The following is a 9,926-nucleotide window of genomic DNA, read 5'->3' as shown; positions in this document are numbered from 1 at the left end:
AAAGAGCAACGAGTCATTAAATTATGCCTTTGCTAAAAATGGTTCGCACGAGGTCTCGCTATTTTCGCATTGGGAGATTAATTATAAATCAAAGGTATTTTAGTCTCTTTGGCAGATGTTATTTCTGTAGTTGTTTTTGTTATTTTCATTGATGTTCATGTTACTAATAATCAAACTACTAATATTCACACTAACACGACTACTAATACTATTACTACTACTAATTTTAATAACTTACTTTTTGGTTATTAGCAATGATAGTAATAACACAGATCAATTTATGACATCAAAGTTTTTATACTGTAAATACAACGCTGTCAAATAATATTACTTGTTAAGCTATAACCCTAGTTGGAAAAGCAGGATGCTATGGGCACATGGGCTCCAACAGGGAAAATAGCCCAGTGAGGAAAGGAAATAAAAAAAACAGACAGAATACTGTGCCCGAGTGTACCTTCAAGCAAGAGAACTCTAACCCTAGACTGTGGAAGACCTTGGTACAGAGGTTATGGTACTAACCTAGACTAGAGAACAATGGTATGATTTTGGAGAGTTCTCCCAGCTAGAGTTTTTCTTACCCTTACGAAGAGGAAAGTAGCCACTGAACAATCACAGTGCAGTAGTTAACCCCTTGAGTGTAGAAGTATTTTTCGGTTATTTAGTGTTGTCAGGTGTATGAGGATAGAGGAGAAAGTGGAAATAATAGGCCAGACTATTCGGTGTATGTGTAGACAAATGGAAAATAAGTCGTAACCAGAGAGGGATCTAATGTAGTACTTTCTGGCAGATCAAAGGACCCAATAACTCTCTAGCGGTAGTATCTCAACGAGTGGCTGGCGTCTTGGCCAACATACTACCTACTGTACAGTCATCTTCAATAATCTATGAATGCGAATCACTGGTTCACTGGAGAGAGAGAGAGAGAGAGAGAGAGAGAGAGAGAGAGAGAGAGAGAGAGAGAGAGAGAGAGAGAGAGAGAGAGAGAGAATAATTTATAATTATAATTAAAAAAAATATGCTATCAATGAAGCAAATTGATGATCAAGGTAGTATCTTCCCAAGAATTTCGTAATTGTTGTTAGGGCCGAGTCCAGATATCCAGTCCTTTCAAATCCTTATCAAACAACAATCACAACCATGACCCATTAATTATGCAAATCATTTTCGGATGACTTTTTGACTAATTTGAACATCAACAAAATCCGTTTAGATCGAATTCTCATGGAATTCGTATTTGGCCTCGCACACAGACAGACAGACAAGATAGATAACACCTATTTCTCTCGGAGGATCATAAAACATCACGTAACCTGAAACCATTCAAGCAGGTCTTCCTCCATGATCCTTGCCAATGATAATAATATCAAGTTAGTTCATTAATTCAGTTGAATTCTAAAATCAGAGATTTATGGGAGAGATTTACGATGGGGGATGTCGACCCAATAGTTCTATTGGATTACGAGGAGGGGGGGGGGGTATTTAGGGGGGGGGGGGGTTTAGGAGGGGGGGGGGAGTGAGTCTTCTGGAGATTCTGTCTAAAGATTATAAGACTTTTAGCACTATATTTCTCCAATCTGATGTAGAATTACTCATTAATCTATTTAATTATTTGGATATTATTCAAATATTTTTTCTTTCATTTGCTATGTTATTGGCAAAAATTTCTTCAAATAACAAAAAAACATTTTACAGTAGGACTCCAAGATGGGTATAAATAGGTATAGCCTGGGATTTTCTTATTTAATGATTAAAATTGAAAATAAATTAGGTTATTTTAAGTTACTGTTGGCTAACAGTAGAGAGTCTTTTAGCTGATGCTACTGTAGTATGATTTATTCTTATTTCTCAGAGAAATTTAGGCTGTTACAGCTTTCCTTGCAATATGATAAAACAATCTCTACTAAATGATATGACTTTTAACACGTAATTCCCTCACCACATCTTTAGAAGCAATCTTATTACTAAAACTCAAATAATGCATCAATATCATTTCTTAAGACTATCAACAATGCAAAATATTAATATGCAAATAACCTCTCTCAGAGAACATAATTCTTTTCAATAATCAAGCGGATTTACAACAGATATTCTCCTTACAGTCTTCTCTTCACTGACAATTCAGTCAACAAATGTCTGGTTTCATTTGCTTAAAGGACAGAGACGACTGAAAACTGACCCAACTCTACACATGCAGTTGAACCTGAAATATCTTGTTATATTCAAACGGAAATAGTACATGTTGTACAAACATTTATATATACAGAATACGTGTCCCATGTACATAATGTACTGATAATATACTGAATGCACATAAATAATCCCATATAATATGGAAATACAATAATGAAATTTGAGTCAATATAGTAGAATAACGATTTTTGGAAATTAAATCTAGGTTACTAATCATATTTTCTTAGAAATTGAACCTATTATAAATAATAACAGCTAATTAAATTTTCTTCGAAATTAAATCTATGCCTAAATAAAAGTAATTAATTAGGTGACAAAGAAAACCTAATACTTACCTCCCCTTAACTAGAAACAACAGTAACAATTACAAAATAAATCAACATTATCCTTGAATACTATGATTGAAACATGATTGACAAAATTGAAAAATAGGTTAAAATAACATTTGGTAGAATATAATTCAAACAAAAGATAAATCCAATAACTTCATACATAAAATCTCCAAAATTCATTACTCAACATTCATCTTATACTGTACATCCTCCTCTTTCCCAAAACATTAGTTCCCGACGCCCATATTTTGGATTTCCCTGCTCTTATCCCAACGACTGACTTTTTGCTAGTGCACTACACACACACACACACACACACACACACACACACACACACACACACATATATATATATATATATATATATATATATATCCTTATACTAATTCGCAACATAGGAGACACAAAAGACTTGAAAAATTACCGCCCTATAAATTTACTCTCAGTAATATGAAAGATATTTAAAAAGATTATATTGCGCGTAACAGAGAGACAGCTAGACTTTCATCAGCAAATTTTAGAAGCAGGTATTCAACATCTGACCATATCCATGTAATCACCCAGTATGATAAACCACTATGTATGGCATTTATAGACTATGAGAAAGCTTTTCATTCTGACAAAACTTCAACAGTAATGAAACCCCTTCAAAGACAAGGAATAGATACATCTTATGTTAGAACACAAGAACATATCTATGAGGGAAGTATAGCAACCCTTAAAATTACATGAAGATAGTGAGAAAATTACGATTGAGAAAGGAGTTAGACAGGGAGACCACATCTCTTGTGAATTAGTTACGTGGCTGAAAGATGTTTTTAAGAATTTAGACTCTGAAAATGTAGGAATTAAAATTAATTCGGTATACCTTAACAACTTAATACTTGCAAATAACATAGTTCTATTTAGTGAATCATGAGAGGAATTGCAAAAGATGAACGATTTGGATAAAGCAGAAATGTAGGACTGAAAATGAATATGAGTAAAACCAAGATAATGTTCAATGAAGATAATGTTCAAGACAACCAATAAGGATTACGGACGCACCTCTACAGATTGTTGAGGAATATACGTACTTAGGACAGACAGTAAATGTTTCTTCAGGGCATGTGGCAGAAATTAAAAGAAGGATAAGCATGGGATTGAGACCTTTTGGTAAACAAAATGAGATTATGAAATGTAAAAGACCATTTTCTCTAAAAAGAAAGGTATTTAATCACATGGTTCTACCAGTATTAACTAATGCATCAGAAACATGGAACGATAAGAGACAGAAAATAGCAACATTGATAAGAAAGCAAACTAAAGTGGAGGATATTCTAACATGGAAAAGAAAAAAAAAAAAAAAAAAACGGAATGATAGTGGACTAGCAACGACTGATGATGATGATGGTGATATACATGTATACATACAAACATGCATACATACATACATATGTATATACATATATATATGGGTAGTTTGTAGCGCTACGGCCAAGCGTCCTAATTTGCTTATTATCGCTCCGACTGTTATCTTGTATAGAATAAAAACGTTTGGAAATGGTCTACGGATCTTAAATATGTGCTTAAACGCAAACTTTTATGTTTTTTGCCGAAAACCCTAAATTACCTGAAAATTTGTGGCTCGAGTTCTTATTCCTGCCACGAATCTTCTCGCACCCGTAGTAGGTAAGGGGGGGGGGGTCCGGGGGGACAAAGCCCCCCTGGGTAAGGATACAGCTTTTAGCATAGGTTAGGTGGGTTTTTTAAGTTAGCTTCTCCTGCCAAAATCGTTTTTAGAACGACGGCCACAGTTCAGAATATTCCAGTTTTCTACGAACTCGATTTTAGAATGGCGGCCACAGTCCACCCCACTTTATAATATTCCCATTTTCTATGAATGAAAACGGATCTGGCCGTCACCCTACAAAGGCTCCATATATATATATATATATATATATATATATATATATTGTTAATGCACTATTCTTCTATTGCTTAACGTGAATGATGGAGAAACACAATTTTGACACGCACATATAGTTCTTTATTAGATCCATGACGTTAACATCGATATGGTTATATTGTTAGGAGTTTATACATGTAGACTTGACGTATGTAGCATAACTTGAAGTGATGTGAAGTGACGTGATGTGATTCAATTAAATTGTGTTCCTATAACAAACGGTCCAAATATTCCTCAATAAATACCAACTTTCGTTATATTCGTTATGTCGGTTCTGTATGAAATCACTTTTTAAACTGATAAGTATTCTCATTTGTTTACAGGAAGACACTGTAGATTACCATGAAGTTCACGTGACCGAGAACTATGCGTAAATTAGCTAAAACAACCCAACACCAAGTAAACAATTCATATGGCCGAGCATAGACTCGAACCAGCAAACTACCACACAGCAAACCTTAACATTAACCATCGCGATAACTAGACAACAAACATTATTTACATTTAATCGTTGGGCATCAACATACTCGACCTCTAAATCATATGATTTACAAAAAAAATATAAGATGCACAACTAATATTTCATTTCATACTACAATACGTGAATAGAACATGAATAAAACAAGCTTAAGGAACGAACATTAAAACGATAAACACAACAAAATAAAAATGAGTTTGACAAACAGATATGAACTAGAAAATATATCAATGTCATATAGTGTCTCTGGATAATATCTATAACACTTGATCTTCTTTTGGAAGTAAGAGTACGAGCTTGCTCACTGGTCTGTGCAATTCAGAAGATTGGGTTCGAAGTTTGACGCTTCTCACAACGCCTCTGGAGTCTGGCAATACCTCTGTTACACGTGCTAGGGGCCAATGAAGTCTTGGCGTGTTCTCGTCTTTCAGGAGCACGATGTCACCTTCCCGTGTATTTCGTTGTTGTTTGTTCCATTTGGGGCGTTGCTGCAGGCTGACTATGTACTCCCTTTTCCATCTGGTCCAGAACAAGTCCGACAAATATTGTACTCTACGCCACCTTTTTTTGGAGTACACATATTCTGGTTGCGAAGGTCCTGGTATTAATCTCTTGGGTGACTTCATATGGAGGATTTGACTCGGACTTAGTGGTTCCATGTCGTCAGGATCATCAGAACAGGTCGTGATCGGTCTTGAGTTCACAATATATTCTACCTCGCAGAGTAGCGTGCGGAATGATTCGTCATCGAGGCGAGTCCCATGGTCGAAGAATAGCGCAGATAGAACTTTCCGAATGGTACGGATCTGGCGCTCCCATACGCCGCCCATGTGCGATGCCATAGGTGGGTTGAGTTTCCAGTCGATATTCATGTACAGTAGTTTGTTTTGGATTTTGTTTTGGTTCAGATCTGACCAAGCCTTGTTCAGCTCATTCCGGGTTCCGATGAAGTTGGTCCCGTTGTCGCATCGGATTTCTTGTACCGTACCTCTACGGGCTATGAAGCGTTGCAGACAGTGAATAAAGGAATCCGTTTCGAGACTGTTAGCAGCTTCCAGATGAATGGAGCGACTGACAAGACAGGTGAATATGACGCCGTAACGTTTGAGCTCCTTGCGGCCCTCTTTTATAATGAACGGCCCGAAAAAGTCTACGCCTGTGAATGTAAATGGTGGAGCTGGCTCGAGACGATCTTGAGGTAAGTCGGACATTTTTTGCTCTTGGCATGGGTTTCTCATTTTTCTGCACGTTATGCATTTGTGAAGTTGACGTCGGACAGCAGAGTTGATTGAAACAATCCAAAAGCGTTCTCTAATTGCTGCAATGGTGTGATTTCTACCCACATGGCCAAGTTTCTCATGAGCATCTCGTACGATTAGAGTGGTGACGTGCGAATGTTGTGGCAGTAGCATAGGATGTTTCACATCGGAGTCCATTGCGGCTTTCGAGAGGCGTCCTCCCACTCGCAGAGTTCCGTCGATGAGCACTGGGTCGAGACGGAATATCGTACTTGTTTTTGGTAGCGAGTGTTCTCTCTTGTCTTCTTTCGTGGTTGTTTTCTTGAGTTTCTCGACCTCGTTTGCAAAGGTGATCTTTTGTATAAAGCAAACGATTGCCTTTTCAGCCTTTTGCATGATCTGTGCGGTCCTTAAATTTATAGTTTGTTCTTTGTTTTGTAAGAAAGCCAAAAATGCTATGAATACTGCTACTGCTCTCTTCAGTCTCTCCCACCTGGAGAAATATGTGATTAAAGTCATAAATGGTGATCCTTCTTCTGATGTAGTGGTAGTAACTAAAGACATTAAGTCTTCTTCTGTAACCTGCGGTTCGCTGCTGGGGTGCATCTTTGCAGGACATTCTGAAGCCGGCATATTCAAGAAATCCGGACCTTCCAGCCAACGAGTCATGTCTGACGATATCACAGAACTTACTCCACGTGATGCAATGTCTGCTGGGTTCAAATCGGTGCTAACGTACTTCCACTGGTTAGCGCTGCTGAAGTCTCTTATTTGACGGACTCTGTTGGCCACAAACACTGGAAAACGCTTTCTCTCAGCTCTGATGTAATAAAGGACTGTCGTTGAATCTGTGTAATAGCAGATTTCGTTGAGATGGAGATCAAGCTCAAGGGTCATTTTCTGTCCTAAATTTACAGCTACAGCAGCCGCTGTGAGTTCAAGCCGTGGGATAGATGTTGCTTTCAATGGAACAACCCTTGCTTTTCCGATGAGAAATGAAGTTTTCGAACATCCACCCTCGTTTGAGGTTAGGTATGCAACATCGCCATACCCAGATGTACTGGCATCTGAGAAAACGTGCATCTGAAAAGTCGTATCTTTTGCCTGCTGTGGTAACTTCAGACATCTCGGGATTGTTATCTTCTGAAGGTTCGGGACTTCACTAATCCATTGTTTGAAACGTCGCTGGTAATCATCAGGCACTTCGTCGTCCCAGGCGAGATTGGTTTCTTTGCAGAGGTCTTGCAGTATTTGCTTTGCCAGCAGCACAAATGGAGCAGCAAAACCAAGGGGGTCATAGATGGATGATACTATGGAGAGTATGCCTCTTCTTGTCAGTGGTTTGTCTGGCAACAACACTGAGAAGCCAAATGTGTCCGTTTCGACGACCCAAAGTATTCCGAGGGCGTGCTCGGTAGGCAGAGGGTCATAATTGATGTCTCTTGTCTTTAACTCTTTTGATCGATCGTCAGCTGGGATTGTGTTTAGGACAGAGACGTCATTACTAGTAAATTTACACAGTCTGAATCCACAGCCGCGGCAGGCGGCAGTCAGTTCAGCAATCAGAGAACTGGCTTCGGTGGCACTGGGTACAGACTTTAGACAGTCATCGACGTAGAAGCTCGGCTTAATTGTATGGGCGACTTCTGAACTTAAGTTGCTTCCTTCATCTGCGACACGTCTAAGTGCGTAGTTGGCGATACTTGGTGAGCTCACTGCGCCGAACAGGTGTACCTTCATCCAGTACTCTTCGAGTTCTTTTGATATGTCACTGTTTGGCCACCAGAGGAATCTGAGATGGTTGTATTGGTGTTTGGGTACTTTCACTTGGTAGAACATAGACTCCACGTCACAAGTGAAGGCTACCTGGTGTTCTCTGAATCTGGTTAGAACACCTATCAGAGATTTGGTGAGATCAGGCCCTTGCAGCAACTGATCATTTAAGGATATTCCATTGAATTTTGCACTACAGTCAAACACCACTCTAATTTTATCTGGTTTTCTTTGATTGTACACTCCATGATGGGGCAGGTACCACACATGTCCAGATTTGGCTGTGAGCAGGGAGTCTGGGATACGTTGAGCATAGTCATTCTGGAGTATTTTGTCAATGAAGTTGACGTAGTCGGAGTGGTACTTGGGATCCTTTTGCATTTTCTTCTTTTGATAGAGTGCTCGTTTGATTGCAAGGATCTTATTATTTGGCACCATTAAGTTCTGATTCCTGAAAGGGAGAGGGATCTCAAAGTGACCGTCTTTAAACACGACATTGCTTCCAGCCTTCTTCAGGAATGTAGTGTCCTCTGGAGACAATCCTTTCTCTCCAGGATACCTTGCTACCCGGCTATCAATAAAGTCACTTTCCAGAATATTCAGTATTCTGTTTGGGGAGATAATTTCAGTAGCCTGCTCAATGTCCTCGGTCACAATGCGATTACTGTTTACTCGATGTGTAGATGTTACACTGTTGTCCTCTACCGGGGAGCTGACTGTCCATCCGTGACGATACTGCAGAGCGAATGGGCCTTTGCCGTCTGTTGATATGATTTTCAGAGGCTCCATTGCTAATGGGCAATTACTGCCAATCAGTAGACCGATGTCTATTTCTGGCATTATTTCAGGAATCGATTTTGCCACGTCGTGAAGATATGGCCAGCGTCGTAACAGTTCTGGACGGGGTATTTGATCATGGCTCACTGGAATTTCTTGTCTGGAATACGTTTTTGGAAGCAGTATACCGTTCTGGCCGTTTATATCACTGACGACGAGATCCTGGACAAGGTAGCTTTTGACTATGCTTTCCCCATGCATAGTTTTCAGACGCAGATTTGTTTGAACACCGGAAGCTTGCAAGTCATCTTTCAGTTCTTCTGATAGGAAGCACCCTGTGCTTCCTGGGTCATAGAGGGCGTAGGTGAGAACTTCTCGGTTGGTTTCCCTCTGCTTTAAACGAACAGGTATTATTGCTTGAAGAACCATGGAGGAGTCATGAGAAATAACGTTGCTGGTAGCGGTATCTGGAGGGTTTTGGCTGGATTCCTCTGTACGGTTTTGAGAATATGAAGATCTGTCAGAGTAGTCCGACCTCCAAGGTAGTTTGAAGCCATCTATATGCATGGCCGTAGGATGACCTTTGCCACATTTGTGACATTTTCGTTTGTTCATGCACCCCTTCGATGTATGATTCAGACCATAGCAACTGAAGCATCTACGCTGCTCTATAATAAACTTTCTTTTCTCTTCGAGAGATTTCTGCTTGAAATCTGCACAGTTATCCAGATCGTGATTTTTGCTGCAGTAAAAACAGGAGGGCGACCTAAAACCACGAGTTCTACTTTGGCTCTCATGATTAACTTGCATAGCAAATGCAGATTCTGTTGGTTTCCCTTTTGATGGTTTACTAGAATTCAGTTCTCTATGCATTGCTTCTTTCCCGAACACTGGGTCATTGACACACTCTGCTGCGTTAATAACAAACTGGACAATGTCACCAAAGCACGAAGACCTGTTCTCGAGGAGTCTGCGGTTTGTGGCTTTTTCGCGCCATTTATTCTGGAGATAACTTGGCAATTTCTGGACTACCACCTGCAGGTTCGGTGCATGATCAAGAACAGCCAGGTGAGTAAGTGTTTGCATGGCGCTGAAGCATTTTAGCAAGTAATGCGAATATCTTTTCAGACATTTCCCTTCGTCTGGTTTTATCGGCTTCCACTCGTTTAGTTGTTTCAAGTATGCCAGGG

Source organism: Palaemon carinicauda, chromosome 19 (genome assembly GCF_036898095.1).
Source record: "Palaemon carinicauda isolate YSFRI2023 chromosome 19, ASM3689809v2, whole genome shotgun sequence".
Lineage (NCBI taxonomy): Eukaryota > Metazoa > Arthropoda > Malacostraca > Decapoda > Palaemonidae > Palaemon > Palaemon carinicauda.
Note: the sequence above shows the minus strand (reverse complement) of the source record.